Below are 18943 nucleotides of genomic sequence, written 5' to 3'. Positions count from 1 at the left end.
AATATGTAGCTCCAGTGTCTACCATAAATTCCTGACCCTTCCCATCTATCTCTAAAACTACCCTCAGGTCTTTGTCTAGTCAGCTTTGATTCTGATAATTTCCCAAAACTAGTGCTTGAGCTGCCTCTGTTGGTCCTCCCGTAAATCCTCCCACATGAGTATTCCCAACTAACCCCATATTCCCCCCTCTAACCGGGCATTCATTTTTCCAGTGCCCCAATTGTCGGCAAAATGCACACTGGTTTGGATCCAACCTCCCCGTGTTAGGTGCAAACCCAAATCCTCCCCGACCTCTCATCATCCCCCTCTGTCCACAATTAGCTCCTCCCCGACCTCGTCCCCTAATGAATTTTCCTCCTTAAAAAGTGCATCAAAGATTCCATTATCCCCAATTCCAGTGTACCATTCACTGGCCATCCCACTTCCCCAATCTCATATTCAGGCCACCAACGGTTACAATAATCTATCATTTTGCTCTTATCTAACTCTTGAGAAAAGCCTTCGCCTTTCCACCTTTTCAATATACAACCTAATGGCGTATTTCCAGGTATTTTTCCATTGGCCTGCACCAAAGTTTTAAAAGTTTTAAAAGACATCATATTACAGCCTTTAATTTTTTTTTTTTTTTTTTTTTTTTTTTTTTTTTTTTTTTCCTATTCCACCTTTAATCCCAATAAACCAATATACCTTTTCGCCGTCCTTCCCCAAGAAAAAAAAACAATAGGAGGCGAATTCCGGACCTGCGTACCCTAGACGTCTTACGGCCGGAGCCTAGGCTTTTTCCATTAACCACCAAACCAAATCCAATTATCACCTTTTTCCAATATAAAGCGCCTTCGGGCTTACCTTCTGCAGTCGTCCGACAGGCGCGGGGGGTCGGGCACGACCCGATGACTCCTCCGAGAAGTGCTCGGCGCCGGCTTGGAGTGGATCGAGACGCAAACCGCCCCAGCAACCCTCGGAGTCCTGCTGCGGTCGCCAGAAAACTGTTGCCCGAATGATAAAGGACACAAAACTCGGATAAGTTTTGTGCGGCGCTTTATTGAAGGGCCCGGGGGCCTGCGGACTAGCGTCCCCAAAAACAGAACCCCAAAATTCACACATGGGTGTTTTCCTTTTATACACAAGCAATTCATAACAAAGTCTCCAAGAAACAGTGGCCCTTCGCAAAGTCTCCAAGAAACAGTGGCCCTTCGCCAAACTACGGACCCTTGTAATACATTCCCTAGTTCACGAGCAAAATCATAAATCTTCTACCTGTCCTATTGTATGCTATCCCCAAACCGGTTAGTCTTCTTACTCTCCTACCTTGGCTTAATGTTTATTAGGTTTCTAAAGCTACTTGCCAGGGTTACACAAACTCAATCACATAATATCAACGGCTACAAAATTATTTTTTACAAACCAATTCACACAAAACTCATAACTAAACTATAATAAAACATTTTGCTAAATTTCATTTCTTTTCCAACAGTAAGGCAAATCACATGCTGTGTTGGGAGCTAATACTGGGAGGAACAAGACCAGCAGGTGAAGTTAGTCACCCATTACTCCTTAGCACTGATGAGGTAGCTCCTGGAATGGTGGTTCAGTTCTGGGTCCCCTCCTTCCAATCCAGAAAGGATGTGGAGGAATCTGGAGAGGGCCCAGCAGCAGGCAACAGAGGCAGGGAGTGAACATGTGCCCTATGATGAGAGACTGGTGGAGCTCAGCATATACAGTCTGGCATGGAGGAGACTAAGGCAAGGTCTGATTGTAGCTTACAACTACATCAAGGGCAATTGTAAAGATGACAAAGATGACAAAGCCATATTTTGTCCTGGTAGTAGGAGATGGTCTATCCAAGGGCAGTAACCCCAAACTGCAGCTTGGAAGGTTCAATTCAGGACATTTGGAAACAAGAAGAATATTTCTTCATGGGAAAGTAAGATATTGGAACAAGTTGTGAGGGAAATGGGAGCATCTCCATCCTTGGAAGCGTGTAAGGGACCAGAATTTAACAACCAGCTTCTGTTAGGCTAACTGAGGTTACCTATTACAGTATGAAAAATTAGAGCAGTGATCAGTAAAGATTTCATTCCCTTCCCTTCCCTTTCAGAAAAGGGAAGGAAATCTTGAAATCAGAGAACAAAATCTAACAAACCCTCTGGAAAGGAGATATGATTTAAAAAAATGCAATTGAAAAAACACAGAAAATTTGGAGATGGAGTGACTACAACCAAATGGACTGAAGTGAAATGAGGGGCAGTGAAAAGGACCAAGCCTTACCAAAATTACTCCAATACAAATCCTGAAATCAGGGAAGAAAGGTAAACACAGAGAAAGAAGAAATTGAAGAAATCAAAGGCTTAAAATAAAAAAAAAGGAAAATTTCTGAAACCAAGTGAAAGCAATAAAAGTGAATGGGATGACAAGAAGTGCAGGGAAATGGACCAAAGCTTGCCCAACTGATCCCCAGTGAAAATGCAAGTGCTTTGCGTGGGGAAGCTGTTCAGCTGGAGGCTGATGCTGCTGGCTGCTGGTTTTCTTTGTCTGGGTAGAAGGACAAGAATGGCTGCAGGAATAGCAGCCAAGTCATCCAGGGGGAGGTGCAGGTTTTGTTCCTGATGGGAGAGTTGTCACTTCACAGAGAGCTGGGAAAGGCAGAGGCCAAAGAAGGACCTGAGGGAGCACTTCCACAGTCAATGAATCAGAAACTGAAGTGTGAGGAGTCCTCCCTGAGGATGTAAGCAACATCCCTAGGGGTACCCTACGGGGAAAAAGAGCAGTGAGTGATGGGGGAAATGGAAAAATGAGAGAATTCCTGAACATTTTTCAATTGTCATATTTGCAGCAGTACCATAAGGCTGTTCAACAAAGTTTCCCAATCCCTTAAATAGCTGTGCATCAAAAATGTAGTGCTAGATGAAGCTCAGTGAACAAATAATGAGCAATGCAGAATTGACTTGAAACTTCTGTACCTTTTGGTTAGATGAACTTCAGACGTGGTTAGATGGCATTGCAAGGCCTGCAGCAAGATACAAAAAGTGAGATCTGCATGATGGTGGAGGAACCAGACTAGGCAAAGGTATTTCAGGTAGTTTAGCATTTCCAGCAGGGTACTATAAAAACCATGGCAGTCAATTCCTTTGCTTAGAACACTCAATACCATACTAAGAGATATTATTACTTACAGCACTGTGGACAGACTGAGTTGCATTTTCTTTTCAAGTCTTCATATGTATGCATGTTGTCAGCAGAAGAGCTTCTACTCTTAGTGTGTTCAGAGTGGGAGAAGTACAGCTGAACTATCCCCACTTTGCAAGTAAGGAATGGAGACGCAGATTCCCTGATATTTTTTGGTTTTTTTGCAGAGATAGTTCTTATGTTTACTCTGCTTTGGCTTTGGGCCTGAGTTAATACACTGTCTCTCTTAGTTGGACTTATTAGCTAAAGCTTAGTGTTAGACTAACCTCAGCCTGACTGACTTGGAGAACAATCAGGTGAACTCATGTCTGTCTGCAAAAGAGGTCTGTATTGATTCATAGTCCTCTGAGTCCCCTTATAATGCCTGAATATATATTTTCCAGTAGACTTATTTTGCAACTCAACATTCAAGAAATACTACTTTCTCCCTCTTTTTCCCTTTCCCATTCCACAAAAATGTTTAGCAGCACCAAGGAGTTGAGGATGATGCATAAATCTAAATTGAAGATGATGATATGAAGAGTGGTTTCAGTATTCAGGCTTTCTGACATACTGAAGAGTCAGGTGGTGAGGCTGTGGCCATATTCCTGATGGTTAGAAGAAGTATTGATGAAGGAAAAAGATGGTTCAGAGAAGAATATAATTATTTGGCTAGCTTGATACTTTTTGGACTTCATCAACTATTCTTTCTCCTTTCACTGAACAATGGCTCTGAAGGTCAACCCATGCCAATAAACAACACATTTCTCAGGATCAATTCTTACTGAACAATGTAAGAAAAGGGGCTGAGTGGCTAATTTTTCCCAACTTCAGAAAGCAGCTGTTACACGTTCTTGATGAAACCCAGTGCTGCTATGAATGTGAACTTCCCTAAATACACAGTTTGGGACTTGGTTTTCAACTTTCATCACCATCTAAGAAGTCATAAAGTAGTAATCTCTGCTGCATTTTAGTAATGATCAGTACCACCAGCAGTGACAACAAACTTCCCTGTAAAACATCATTCAAATCTTTTACCAAAGATAGCAAAATCCTGTTTGGTTTGAATCAGTCCAATGCATGTTCATGGCCCTTGATGGACTATGAGGATTAAGGAAAACTGTTGCTCTTTGTTAAAATGCAGTGTTTCAGGGCAATGAGAAACTGCTGGTTAAGCAGCCAGGGATCTTGTACAATGTGTTTTACAAATGTCATTTCTATGGTGTGTCTGTCTGCCACAGCTGCTGCAGGGATCCATGTCAGTCAGGTGACAGATTTTATCCTTTGCTTAGCTGCAGTGTGGATGTGCCTAGCTCGTGAGTGTCACTCCTGAGGCTTGTGGTAGGGAGTGGTCCCAGGAGAGCCTGGGACTGCTGCCTGTCTTTCCTGCAGGGAATCTGCTTCCTATGTTGCAGCCTGAGAACCACACACTCATTGACTAAAAAACCAGTAGGAAGAAATTAGCTTAAAATCTCTTTGATTTTTGAAGCTTGAGATATTGCTCCTGCCAGCCTCAAAAAACTTGTGGGTTTTTTTTTACCCTATAACTTAGCTGGTGTTTTTGAAAGCAAAATCCACAACTACTCTTGAGTCCTTGTGAGTGCAAGTAAAAGAAAATAAGTACTGCTGCCCAAAAATTTGAAACATTAACTCCACAGCAATGTTGGTTTTGTTCCCTACTAATTTGATACATGCATGTCAGGAAATGTCATTTGGTTCATTAGATTTGATGGGGCATGGAAAAGTTCCCTTCTCAAATTTGCTAAATTCAGCTTTGCTAAATTCAGCTCCTAGGCTGCAACAGGCAAACTTATTTTTAAGTAGTGTGTAGCAATTGGGGTCTGATTTTACAGAGCACCTCAGCTCATGGTTAGCCCATGATCTCAACTGAAATCAAGCCTTCAGTTAGGCTCTAGCACATGTTTGAATTTATGTATAGGCTGAAGTGATTTCCTCAGTCAGACACATGATGATATTTCCACATCTGTTTAGACTCAGAGCTGAACTCATTGCATGAGAGGGCAAAAGTCCATTTGCTTTCAAGCAGAAGCCCCTCACTTGGTATTTTTCACTCTGGACTGGACAGGGAATTAACAAACTGCTGGTCCTTCTCACAAAATTATATCAATTCTACTACATCAAGTGGGACAACTTTCCTTGGAATGATTATACTTTTCCAAGATTTCATATCCTCACTCATCTGACTTCATTTAGCACAGGAAATTACAGTTAAGCTGTAAGAAGACTTACCTGGACTGAATCCAAAGTTTATAAATTATAACTAGGCAGAAAATGGGAATCTTAACAATGTAACTATAGTCTGAAGTGTAAGCATTCACAAGTTCAACTTCTTTCCCAAATACTTTTTACCACGGCAGTAACATGAGTTTATATAAATAATGCATGCATTTTTAGCTTATTTGCACACTGTAATATAATAGATAATATTTGTGTGTATTAGAAGAATGCAGACATGTGTGGGCTGTCTCTGCCTTCATTCTCAGACAGGAGATTTTTGGACTTTTCACCAGCAGCGACCACCAACAGAGCAACTTCCTTCACACTGTGGGTTTTTTTTTTTAATAAGAATGCTACTGGAAAGCTTCTTAAGAAATAAGCTCTATAAAGCTTCTTAAGAAATAAAACAATAACAAGTTAGATATGCTTTATCCAGTCCCATAGAATTTTTCGTGTCTACAGCAATATCTCAGTATTTGTCCTTTCAGTATTTCAGCAGTCCGGCCAAGGTAGACTTATTATATCTGTGCAATAACAATATGGACCATAAAATATGGACCAACAGGTGAAGAAAAGGCTCTCTCCAGAGAAAAGAGCAGATCTAGCAGCAATGAGAACAAGAACCAGTCACACAGTTTAGATTTTCTTGTGCTGTCCTAAACAAGCCACTGACTGGACACAGATTCATTATTTTCTCTAATGTACATAAGAGATTTAATGCACATTATGTAAAATATGCATCATACAACATGGATCATCATAGTATATGTCATAAAAATATCATGGATCATAATAATATAGAGAATTATTTTTAAAATTGTAAGGCTAAATAAGAAATCATAAAACCTAAATGCAGCTAATACCTCCTTGTAGGGTAATGCTTTAAAATGCTTGAGATAGAGCTACTGCTCACAAGCATATTCACATGTAAGACGAAGAGGATTAGAAACAAAAATAAGAACAATTGCTGCATTGAATTGAAGGGAAGTTTATCATACTGACTTCTGGAATATACTAAAATTTTTTCAAAGTTTTAAATTTGATGGTTTGCATTTCTAGGATTTAAATTAGGCTCATGCTACCTGAAATTTGTGCAAAGAGACAGACTTTAGCTGTTTTCTGTTGAACTACTTTTCTTTATGGATGATTGCAAACCCTTCAGGGATCACCATACAAACACTGTCAAAATCAACAGTGGTGAATGTGTGGGGTGGGGAGCATAAATTAGGGAACTGCAATGCCTGGTCAGTGCTTGGCCATGGCAGAAAAAGTGCCCAGGGAAAGGACTTCACCCCTTGACTCTACATGGAACCAAAACCAGTTAAACTAGGCAGGCCACTCAGCATTCCCATTTAGGACCAGCTTTAGAAAGGAAAATAGCTGCACTGTGCACCAACAAATTCAGCTTAATGGAAAGTGTTAGCACCCAGGAGAATTCTGGCCCATGACCTAGATAATAGAGGAGCAAACCATTGTGTGACTGCATCTCTTTAGCAAATGTAGTACTGCAGTCAGCAGTCTGCAAAAACACTCACTTTCAAAGCAAGCTTTCAGTAAAGCTTTCAGAATGACTTTTGTTTCAGGAGGGAATCACAGATGCAAGCACTAGAAAGGCTTTTCAGCACCTGTTTATTTATTTATATTTATTCTTATATGGGGCAAAATAAATCCTTGTGTTTTTTGTTTGCAAATAAAGCATGGACAGCGAAATCTATAACAAAACAAAAGGGTACATGGTGGTACCCCTAAAGCTCTGTCCAGCATATATAAAATAACTAGCTGGAAGAATCATCTGCAAATACTAATATGCATATACTTTGTAAACTGTGAAAAAAATAACCTATAGTGTAGGAAAAATGGTCTGAAACTCATGCCATTTCTTGTGGGGAATTATGGTTGACCTTTCTGCATTAAAAAAAGAAAGGACACAGAAAATATTGACATGGAATACTAGAAAAAGGCTTCCCAAACTACAGCCAGTGCATGCTCATGGTATTCAGGCATAAAACTGCAGCCCACATACAGAAGGCCAGGCCTCTCATTTCATAGTTCATTTAGAACTGTAGCTAATCTGAGAAAACATTTAGGGTCTGGAGTGGTCTTTTCATGTAGAAATGTACTGTATTATAACATACAGATTTTGAACTTGAATTGGTAATGAGTTTCACCTACATCTTGTGGCTCAGATGTGTTTGTTTTAGCACATCTCTGAGTGTGCTGCTCTGGGAAGCCTCCAGGGTGAGACACAACAGGTGGACAGAAGCAGCCCAGGTCTGCATTCCTTCAAAGCTGCCACAAACATGAACTATACTGGAGTTCAGCTGGCACACACTGGTGAGGGGATGTTTCCCAGAAAGGTCTCTGTCCTAAAATATCCTCCCTATTCTCACCCTATCTCACAGAGTGACAGTTTCTCTCGATTGTGCAAAAAATATCTCTGCTCAAGAGATTCCATGGAACTCTCATCTCAATGGTATTTTCATGCCCTTATTCTTGTTGAATATCAACTACTTTCAGTAGAAAAATAAAGTATTCACTGAGATGATAGGCAAAGGAAAAACATCAGTGTTAAAAAAACTACAGGTCTGTGTTCATGGAATGACAGCATATAGACTCTCATCTCAGCTAGTCAGATTTTGGGTTTAATAGTGATTTTTTTTACCTCCCTGGGTCTAAGATCATAAGCATTAGTCCTGCTGGAAGACAAATTCTGATTCTCCCTGCCCATTCAAAGTACTATGTCTAAACTTATGTCCACAGCTTTTGAAAAGATAACACAGCCTTTTCCATGAGTACCAAATAAAGGTAAAGAGTAGTTTTCAGTAGTGAAAGACTTAAAACTCTTTCTTTTGAAAATGTCTGATAAATTTTGGTTTGTGGTTTTTTGTTTTCATTTTCTCAGAGCTGTTTTGCAAGTAGGGTTTTGCCAGTGTTGAAAATGGAACCACATTGATGTAAATAGGCACAAGAAATTAACTTGCACAGGGAAGCTGTTTTTTCCCGTTTTGTGTCCTCCAGAATCAGGGTTTGAATGAAGCAAGTTGGGGCAAGAAGACAGTAAAAAGTAACTGGAGTTAAACATTCCTCTCATTTAGCTTAAGAAGAGCTCATCCAGTTCCTTCAGGGTCATAAACCCAACTCCTAAGCCAGCTGAAGTTGGTGGCAAAGTGCCCAGGGATGGCACATTGTACTGCTTACATCCTGGGTCTTCTTTTACTCACCTAACTTAAATCTACAGACCATAAGAGGCAAGAAAACCACTATTGTTCAAAGCAATGGGGATGCTCGCTGACAAGCCACAGTACAAGCACACAACAAGTGTTACAAAAAGCAGGAGGGCTGGGTGATCAGACCAGGTCACCAGAGTCTTACATTCAACACCCTGCTCTGCCACCACTGCTCTTGAGCAAACTGCACAAGCAAAGCCCTGCTCCCGCACATTTTGTCACTCAAGGAAACCTCTGCCATCAGTCAGGCAGCATGATCCTCTACAAAACCAATGGGATGAACAAAGGGCTTATGGCTGAGGAGCACAGATGTGTAAACCTACAGAGGAGAGTGTTGCTTAAACCAGGTGATGAGAATACTGAGTCTAGACACAGGCTTTTTTTCCCCAAAAAGGACTTAAACACATTGTGATGGTGAGAAGGAGATATTTATCCCTGCTTAATACTCTTACAGTGAATGATCTCCTACTCTTAGGTGTCCTTTTGAATGAAAGAGACATGACAGGCTGTCCTGTGTAATGTCACTTTTCTGGCTAGGTGTTCTCTTTTGCTCTGCTGCCAAAACATACACTGAATCACTCTATGTTTAACTCAGTTTAACCACTATCTGGCCCATTATGATGAATGGTTCTCTCTTCCTGCAGTGGTCCCCCATTTGAAAGCAATGAACAGTCACTGGATTAGTGACTCCTTCACACCTGTTTCTAACTTCTTACCATGAAGGCAACATCTCAACATCTCTCCTTGCCTTAATGTATATTCAGTTTCTTTATGCAAAATGCATTTCAGAGATCTGTACAATTTGTTGTCCAAGGTAATAGTCTGCTGGTGGTATACAACTCCTAAAACACAGAAGCATCAGATGAAAAAAACCCCAGGAAGCTGGAGGCAGACCCCTGACCTCCCACCAGAGCCTTTCCCACTAGGTGATAACACATGTGCACTCTGAGAATTACAAGACTTTAGTCAATTCTGTTCTGTGCAAAGCCTCCCCTAAGTACTTCACTAGCCTTCTCTCTTGGCAAGAAGAAGGCTGAGTTTGAGAGTGCCCTGACCCTTAACTCAGACCACCAAGCAATTCTGTGTTACCCTCTAGAAAAAAAATAAATGCAACACTGCAACAATACTGGTAGAAAAATATGGCCTAAGGGCAGGATGGCTGAATTAGGCAGGAAAGCTGAATTAGGCAGGAGAGCTGAACAAGTTTTCTGAGGATTTTAGTAGCGCCTAAAGACTGAGTGCTCAGGGTCTCCTGTTGGATTTAAGGTTTAGTCCCAGCTGATGGTTAAAGCAGTGACCTGGTTGCTGAAGGTACAAAACAAGGTTATTGAAGGAAGCCCGACCGCAGTTTGCAGGCTGGTGCTGTGTTCTCTCCATAGATGGCGCTGGAACTTACCGAATGCTTTGTTTCCCTGCTCAAAATTTTTCTGATGCTGTCAGCATTGTGCCATTTCAAAAAGCACGCTGAGGGTGAAAAAAATCCCTCAAAACCACCAGTAGCAATTAGATGCACCTCAGGTCATGGGCATGATTTCTAGTCTCAAGAGCATTACAGCATTTTACAGGATCTGATCAAAAAGCATCCTCATTCAGGCTCTGTGAATGGTCAGTAATATGAACTTGGGGTAGAATGTGAAAGGAGACTAAACATAGAGTGGTGTTTGAAAGATTTTTCTTCAGCGAATTTCTTCAATTGCTTTTGCAGCCACATAAACTTTAAATATCCATAGCAAATCAGATGTTCCTGGTTGAAACATAACTTCCGAATTTTTCCAGAGTGAACACATAAATTCAAATGCATTATAAGACATTTGAAGCAATTAATGTGGAAATTATTATCATCAGGAGCAGGAACTAACTAAAAACAGCTGCTCACACATGACAAGTCGTATATGATTCCCTCCATTATCTTTCTCTTTGCACATAACAACTTCTGTCTCAACACTGCCTTGAATAAATGGCACTGTCAGCGTCCTTACTGCTCACTGGTAGCAAACATCATTGTCAATAAAACCAGGTCAAATACACCAACTCAATAAAACCTGTTTGCAACCACAGAACATTTCTAAAAATAACATTGAATGAAATCAACCTCTATAGAAAGATTTGTTCATCAAATTTATAGGAATATTAGCAAATTACGTCCATTCAGAGTCAAAACACTCCATGAAATCCACAGGGACAGCCCAGCAGCCTGGCTTTTCCTCAGGATGTGGAGCTCACATTACAGCAAAGTGGCCTTTTAAGTGTTACAACTTTAGAGCTACCATAGCACCAACAACCTCTGAAGCACTGAAAGCAAAGTAACAAGTAGTGACACATTCACACCAATCACTTTTAAACTCTAACGAAATAAATATTTCTGCATATCTCTTTTAATCACGGTCCCCAAAAATGTATGTTCCTTTTCCAATAACTTTTGTATATATATATATATATATATATATATATATATATATACATGTTATAAAAGCAATATTGAATTGCATTTTCAATCTCAGATGCAACTTTAAATGCAAATGTAATTTTAGAGTGAATTGTCATTATATAACTTCCTTTATGACAGTTCTCCTGCTTTTATCACCCAGACTAATAACTTGCAAATATCTGTGAAAAAAATGATAATCTTTATCTTTCCAAATTTCTTTTGGAAATTTACAGTAGTATTTTTCAAAATTAAATAAATGCATAGTATAATGTATACAGTAACTGAGCAACATTTATGGTTACAAATATGAAGAAATAGGCCAGGGTTTATACCTGATAAGCACAGTGTATTTATCTGGTGGAGAGCAAGAGATTTATTATGTGTTTAAGCATTCATTTCCTTATTTTTGTGCATGTTTTCTGTAAAGGATGTGTTAACTGAGTTGCAATCACTGAAACAGGTTTGGAAAGTCATTCCTAAGTTTCATATTCATTCACCGTGTTATAAACTGAGGCTATCTCTTCATGTAAACATGTCCCTCCCTACTTCTGTGCTTCTGCACAGTGTTTCTGTAAGAAGAGATGAGTCAGGGGATGTCTTTTTGCTTTATCACAAGTTTTAAATACAGTGTGTTTCAATTAAGTCATTTCAATTCAGGCATGGAAGACCAGGGGTTTTAGAGGGAGATAAGAAATTGATCCTGGAAGTTAGGATGTAATCTTCCCACTGCCCTGCCTCCTCTCTGGGATGGGGTTCAGAAACCTCACTTCTCTCTCTTCTGTGGGTTTCACAGTCACAGGCATTGAAAAATACAAATGTGTTCAGAAAGTCTATGTGCTCTTGCTAAGTTCACAAGGGGAGTGCAGCAGAATTAGTAAAAAACAACCAAAACACAGAGGTCCATATTTACCTACAGAAAAACAGATTCTCTCCCTCCCTCACAGCTCCTCACCTGCCCCAGGGCTGGAGTTTCTTCACAGATTATTTCTTCCCCTGCATTGCTCCTGGAGGCCCCAGCAACTTTCAAGTCCTCACAAAATAAGAGCCATCACAGTCTTTGCAACGAAGCAGCCCTAAGAAGTGTCAGGTTTAATGGAGCATATGTACAGCTCTTACTCTTCTGCACAGCACCTCCAGCATGTGATTGTGCACACTGTGATGGTCTCCAGCTGGCTTCTCCTATCAGGCCAATTTCAGCGCTCTGTACTCAAAATGTTTCACAGCACTTCAGAAGCTGGAGAAATTAACTGCTGTAGAAGGTGGAAGGGACGACTACAGCATCCTGATGATGCTGGGACATACCACAGACTGACATAGCACATGCCTTGAAGACCCACTGTACCTCTAAGATGTCATACACTCCAAACATGAGAGTCCATTCTCCTTGCAGATGTGTCTCCCTCCTCTAGGCTTAGATCATGAAAACCTGAGTGCTATATTGACACCTGCCACCTCAAAGCAGATTTAGGCTCACGTTACAAGAGCTCCCACAGCTGATAGCCCAGTCCTGCAGCATGGCTGGAAAACCTTCCACTCTGAGGAACCACTTGCATGACTTTCCTTATGCACAGGGGCAAAGATCCCATAGCTCTGGATTTGAGTTTGAGTCTGGTTTGAGTCTTTATTCCTGACAGGCTCATGATTTCCCAGTTTCACTGGGGCATGTAAATGCTGAACAGCCTCACAGGGTGTTCCAGAGGCTGATCATCTCTTCCTGCACAACAATCTTTGCTACACTGTGCTTGCAGAGGGATCTATAAAGAGAAACATTTGCAATAAAGCTTGATTGAAAAGTCTGGAAGTAGTTCACAGACAAATTTGGCATATTCTAATTCACCACAGAAACCTGATTCAAGTACTGATTCTCAGAGAAACATCACCTTACACGCTGCCTAAAGTTAACTGAAGGCCCCTTGTCCCTTAGAAAACCTTGATTCTGATGTCTGCCAAATGATTAATTACTTAAAGTGCTCCCTGTGCTGTCTGACCTGAACTTTCAGCCATGACTGAATTCCAAAATGTTTCCTTACCCATAACACTCCAGTCACTTAGAGATACACCCTCATTTTGACCTTCTGCTCACCCACTAGCATGCTATGCAAACATGGGCTCACCAGTGTCTCAGGAATTCTTTAATTGGAGGGTACTCAGGGGCCCGACCCCATTCATTCCTGAGATTTGGGCATCCAACTCCTTTAGCATCTTATCAAAATCCCTATCCAGTTTCCTGGACATGGTTCATCAACAGTCACAGATCACAGAATATTCTGAGTTGAAAGGGACCCACAAGGAGCATCAAGTCCAACTCTGAAGTGAATGGACATTGAGGATACATACAATGAGTACCATATTTCAAGATGAAAAAAATGCTGAGATTTTTTTAAAAAGCAGTGATTAATGAAAAAATGTAGCTTGGATCAGCCACAACTATGACAGTTCTGCAATCTGTGGATTGTCTGTCCTTTCTTCTGGCCAGATCAGGAGCTCCTGTGATACACACTCCCACCAGAAGCCATAAAGTGCCTGAGAATAAGAGTCAACAGGTATCAGCAACCATTTCAGCAATGTCGATTATCAGAAAGTATTTTCTGTTCCCTTGAGTGATCATTTGAGATTTTCCTGACCTCTGGGCTTCTTGTGGAGGCCCATAGAAGAGCACTGGGGCCTCCAAACTGGGGAAGAACTTCAGGCTCTTTTCCTGGCCGGACAGAAAGACATAATTACAGAAGTAATAATAAAAGAAAGTTAAGAAAATTACTTTAAAGGAATTTTTAGCTGGTATGTGTGTTTAAGTGGTGAAATTATCTCATAGCTCACAGTAGTAATTTAGGCAGGGCTACAAATTATGCTTCATTCTTTGAAACGATGGGTAGAACAAAACAAAGAAAACATAACAAAGAAAACATAATAGAGTTTAGAGAGATGTCCGATTTTGATGCCATGACTCTTATGAATATGTGACCATCCATGTCTGTGATGGCATGGCAGATGCCATCTGCCCCAGAAATGGTACCTGTGGCACAAAAGCACCTTCACAGGCTTTGATGAGTGTCTTGTTCTGCAAGAATGGTCATGACAGAGGAGATCACTGAGCAAAGGAACCTACTTACAGACAAAAACCTACATCCTACACTGCGCTGCTTCTTCTTGCTCCTAGTTGAACATGATGCCCTGCTAAATTCTGTCCTTTAAATGTCCAATCAAAGGAGAAAAAACCCACTCCTGATATTCTTGTGTCATGGAACTAAATAATACTGTTGCTAAATAAGAGATGTTGTTCTACTGCATGGAGGCAAGTCTCTTATTGCTTTTCTTGTTTTCTGACCCTGCTTCTCTCTTTCCTTTCCATTTTCCACTTTTGTTTGCCTATTTCTTTATCCTGAGTAAATGAATATTCCAAGTTTCTCTGAACCAGCTAAACTTCAAACAAATTTGGATAAAGCCCAGTGTTAATTTCAGGTACAGGTTTTCCCTTTTGATCTTCTCCACAGGAATATTTACTAAGAAAAATTGAGGGAAGGTATTATTCATCAGTTCTTTCTGGATGAGGCAAGTCACTGCTAAAATTAAAGACTGAATGCCATGTGGATTTTCCCACATTTCTCAAACTTTCACAAGCAGCTACCTAGCAAATAGCTGTTCTAACACCGGTGAGAGGGGGTTTTGCTATTCTTTTTGCACATTTGATAAAAATAATGTGGTTTGGTGAACTACATGTTTATGCCATCACTACATAAAATTTATTATACACCAACAAAATTAATATAAAAAGCCAGGCATTTACTTTGGAGTCTAGGACTTGGTTTTCAAATCACCTTTTTTTCCACATACAGTTTTTGACCCCATTCATTTCTGAGATTTGGGCATCATATTCCTTCACTGTTTTTCACCAGTTTGGCAAAAGTTTCTGACTGCATTCTTTGCATGCTGTCTCATACACAACACCCCCTCCCTCCCCCCAGATACCACAACTCTGTAGCACTCACTTGAAGCCACAGCTTGCCACAGAGGTTTGTGGAGCCCTGAACCACCTGCTCTGCCTCCTTGTCTTTCCTTGTCTGACCGAGCCTGGCCAGACTCAGCTGCACCAATGGAACCTGAAGCTGGCCTGTGCTCTCTGAGCAGGTTAGCTGACTTAAAAGCTCCCCTTCCTTGGTGGTGGCACAATGAAAGATGTGTCAAGGAACATCTCTCTGAGGGTACTAAAACCCCTCTAAGCACATTCCTCACTGAGAAAATTTTTAGTAGCTCCATGTCCTTGCCAATTTACTCTGGAAGGTAAAAGGGAGTAGGTAATATGTGTACTAGGTGTGTGGCAGCAGGGGAAGATGCTGCATTCAAATGAGCAGAGTGCAGAATCAGCTGGAAGGTAATTGCAGATACATCCTGCAAGTGGAGAGTCCTGCTCTGGACCAGACTGTGTTTGGAAGAACAGCCCCACTTCCATTTCCAGTTTTGAATGAAGTAGATTTTAAGAAAGTAGCTTAAAAGCAGTCAAAATTGAAAGAGTACTGGAGGAAAAATACTGTTTTGAGCTTCTGTGCCACTTCCAGCTCAGCAGAGAAGTAAAGGCTGCTTGTTGTCTTTGCATTAAAGAAACAGGATGTCATTTTGGCAGGTACACAGACCTATGAGCATCCGCTCCCCATCAATGCACTTTTGTTTTAATGGGCTAAAAAGATCTTTGATAACAGCTGGTGAAAGACCCATTGTCCTGCCACATCCTTTTCCAGGCTTGACCTGTCAAGAGGTTACAGCCAAGCAGCTCAGGGAGCAGGGAGCAGGGTGCAAGAGACACACATTCCTTCAGAGTACTCTTTCATGCTGGTCTGGCCATGTGGACACTTTCCTCTTGTAATCTGGCATACATTTTATGAGAGGATCTGGAAAGAACATATATGGACCTGGACCTTGTGATGCTTGGTAGCTGTGAATGCAGAATGAAAGGATACTCTGACGAGTTCAATGGTTCTGTACTCAGATTTATTCTTCCCTTTACCTTGGTACTTATTTATTTCAGATTACTTCACTTCCTTTTCACCACTCCTCCACATCTTTTTTTTGTATTACTGCTCACTTGTCAACCCAGTTTATGTCTGTTTAACCTTGTGTAACTTGTTATCACTTATTTGATATCTTACTCCTCTCACGGACCTTCTCTCTGCTTCTCTTTCCCGGTGGTTTTCAGGGTTTTTATGTGTTGGGTTTTCCATCCACATACTACATATGAACAAGAGGAAGTGAGAAGTACCTGAGATACATACTGGAGCTGAAAAACACAAGATTATGGCAAGCTGGGACAAAAGACAGCAGGCTCACAGAGAAAAAAAAAATATTCTTGTTAAAGAGGAGGCTGGATATAGGAATTTCCTATACCAGAGGAAAGGCAGGTCTGGATGAGAACAATAAAAAGAAGGAAGGAAATGGTTGTTTGGCTGAGTAGGAGAATCCACCATGGCTGTGGATGAAAGGAGAAGCAAAGCCAGGCTCAGTGCCATTAGCAGAGCTATCAGCCCGAGATCTGGAGGCCTCCAGGAGAGGCAGAAGCAAGTCTCAGAGCCAGAAAGGAAGGCCAGGCAGGAAAACCTCACAACTAAAGGCACAGCAACATTTAAAACAAACAGATATTGATCAGGGATTTCTTAGACAAGGAACAGAGGATGGTGAACCCCCTCAAAATTACAACTTGTAAATTACATTGAATATTTACATGCATTTATCCTGAGCTCTCATTTTGAATCACCTGCACTCTGGTTCATTAGGCTTATAGCTCATTAAATAACAACATGGTATATCCAAACCTGGATTTTCAACAGCTTTTAAAGTCTAAAAATTTAATTAAATGCAAAGACAGAAAAATAGGAAAATATCAAATGGTGCTCAGCTACCAGATGACAATTGGCTGTACTAGCTTTCAAAAATCTATATAAAAGTCCAAAATAGAGAAAAACTGCTTCACAAAAGGGCTTCACCTTCTTCCAGGACAGTGTGAGAAGGGATAATCGTGCTGTTCTCCCAGGAAAGAGCAAATTCAGATGATTCATCTACTCCTGTAATTCCCAGAATGACACAGAACATCAATGCCAAGCCTGACAATATGCTGCTGAATGAGTGGTACCAGAGAGAAAGTGACTGTGATAGAAGACAGCATGGCCTGGATAAACAAACAGATGCTGTCAGCCAAATGCTGAACACTGCAAATATACCACAGCAGATGCCCTGATTAAATAAAATGTGAAGTCACAACATTTGTCTGAGTGGCTGGAAAAAATCAACATGCTCTCATGGTCACAGATTCATTAATTTTTAATGAGAATTAAAAATAAGTAAAGCTCATTTAAAGAGTAATTTTTCAAAAGTAGGGATTTTCTATGTCTTGCTTCCAAGTGGATATTATTACCAGCCTTCTCTCCAAGATAGCTTGCATGTCATTGAGAGTAGATCTGTCTCTGAATCTTGTTTTATCAAGGAAGAGTATCCTAAACTCCTGGTAACCATCTTCTCCACCACCCTCTGCCTTGAGAGATGCTGCTTCAAGGGCTCTTCTCATCTGCTCACTCAGCTCAGCTCTCAGCTCACCCTTCCACAGAGGACAGGCTGTGAAAATGCACAGCCTGCCTTTGTCAGTAAAGGCAGCACAGTCAAATCAGTAAAGTCAGTTAAAAAAAAAATCTCCAAATACTCTCTGGCAGGGTTAATTCCTGTTGAGAAGCATTAGTACCAACATCTTTCTGCCAGAGCTGTCCAGCTCCCACAGCACCACCAGGCAGCCAGGCTGCCCTTTGCAGCAGCGTGAGGCCCAGGCAGCTCAGACACTGCAGCTCTGAAACGATCTGGAGGTTAAACAGAGCTGTGCTGGGTGCGCCCACCCCTGGCTTGTGATTTAGAAAATGAAGGAATGCCAAGTAGAATTTTTACAATAAATACATAAAACCTCAAGTTCTCTGCGTGATATTCAGTGATTTCTGAAAGGCACAAAAAAGACAAGCAAACCAAAGAAATGTATAGGAGTCCTTGAGCAAACAACAGGGAAGATGCTTAGCCAGAACTGTATGCTTATGGTTCAGCTCAGATTTCTCTGAGATCTGGCCCAGAAATGTGCAACACCCCAAAGTACCACCATTATGGTCTGGAGACAAAAGAAGTGCTGCTCAGAGAATTTCAGCCCAGAGTGGCAGGCTGTGAAGGAGAGAAGGAGTAAGAGGAGCCCTGATGCTAGCAGGATAACTTCCTTTCTTAAACAGCCATGGGGCCTTGCTGGTTTAAGGCACATTGGTAAAAGCTCACAAAGAAAAGATAAACATGCAAGGTAAAATAGAATAGAAATAAATGATCCTTGGATGTTTCACCCATTTGTTCTCTGTGCCATGCTTTTTGGTAAAAGAAATGTTTTTCAAATGGAGGTTACACATGTTGCTGGAAGCATTTGTGACAGATTGGCTTTGAAGGAAAAGCTTTGTTGTCAGGCTAATACAACCAGAAAGACTAGCAAGACTACAAAGATGACATCCAGGAGTAGTTTTGCTGAGAGCTTGGTCTTGAACACCAGACCTGTTCATTGAGGGAGAGACAGGCTGTAGTGTGGCAGCAGCTGCTCAGGACACAGCTTCCTTGGAGCAAGCTGCTCGTGGCTGCCATGGGATAAGATCAGGCCTGCCAGAATAGCAGCCAGGCCTTATTAAACCTCTGCTCCTGCTACTCAAGAGGCTTAACAATTTTAGATGCTAGTTGAAGGCAAAAAGAAACAGGAGAGTTCTTCTTCCCAGCGCAGGAAACTAAACAAGGTAGAAGACCATTCCAATCAATAGAAGCTGAATACCTAAAACATATCTTCCTCAATGCCTCTATTTTTCCATTTGTGCACAGCACCATAAAGATCCCTGCA

This window comes from Zonotrichia albicollis, chromosome 5 (genome assembly GCF_047830755.1).
Source record: "Zonotrichia albicollis isolate bZonAlb1 chromosome 5, bZonAlb1.hap1, whole genome shotgun sequence".
Lineage (NCBI taxonomy): Eukaryota > Metazoa > Chordata > Aves > Passeriformes > Passerellidae > Zonotrichia > Zonotrichia albicollis.
The sequence above is the reverse complement of the archived record's forward strand: the minus strand, read 5'-3'. Positions refer to the sequence as shown.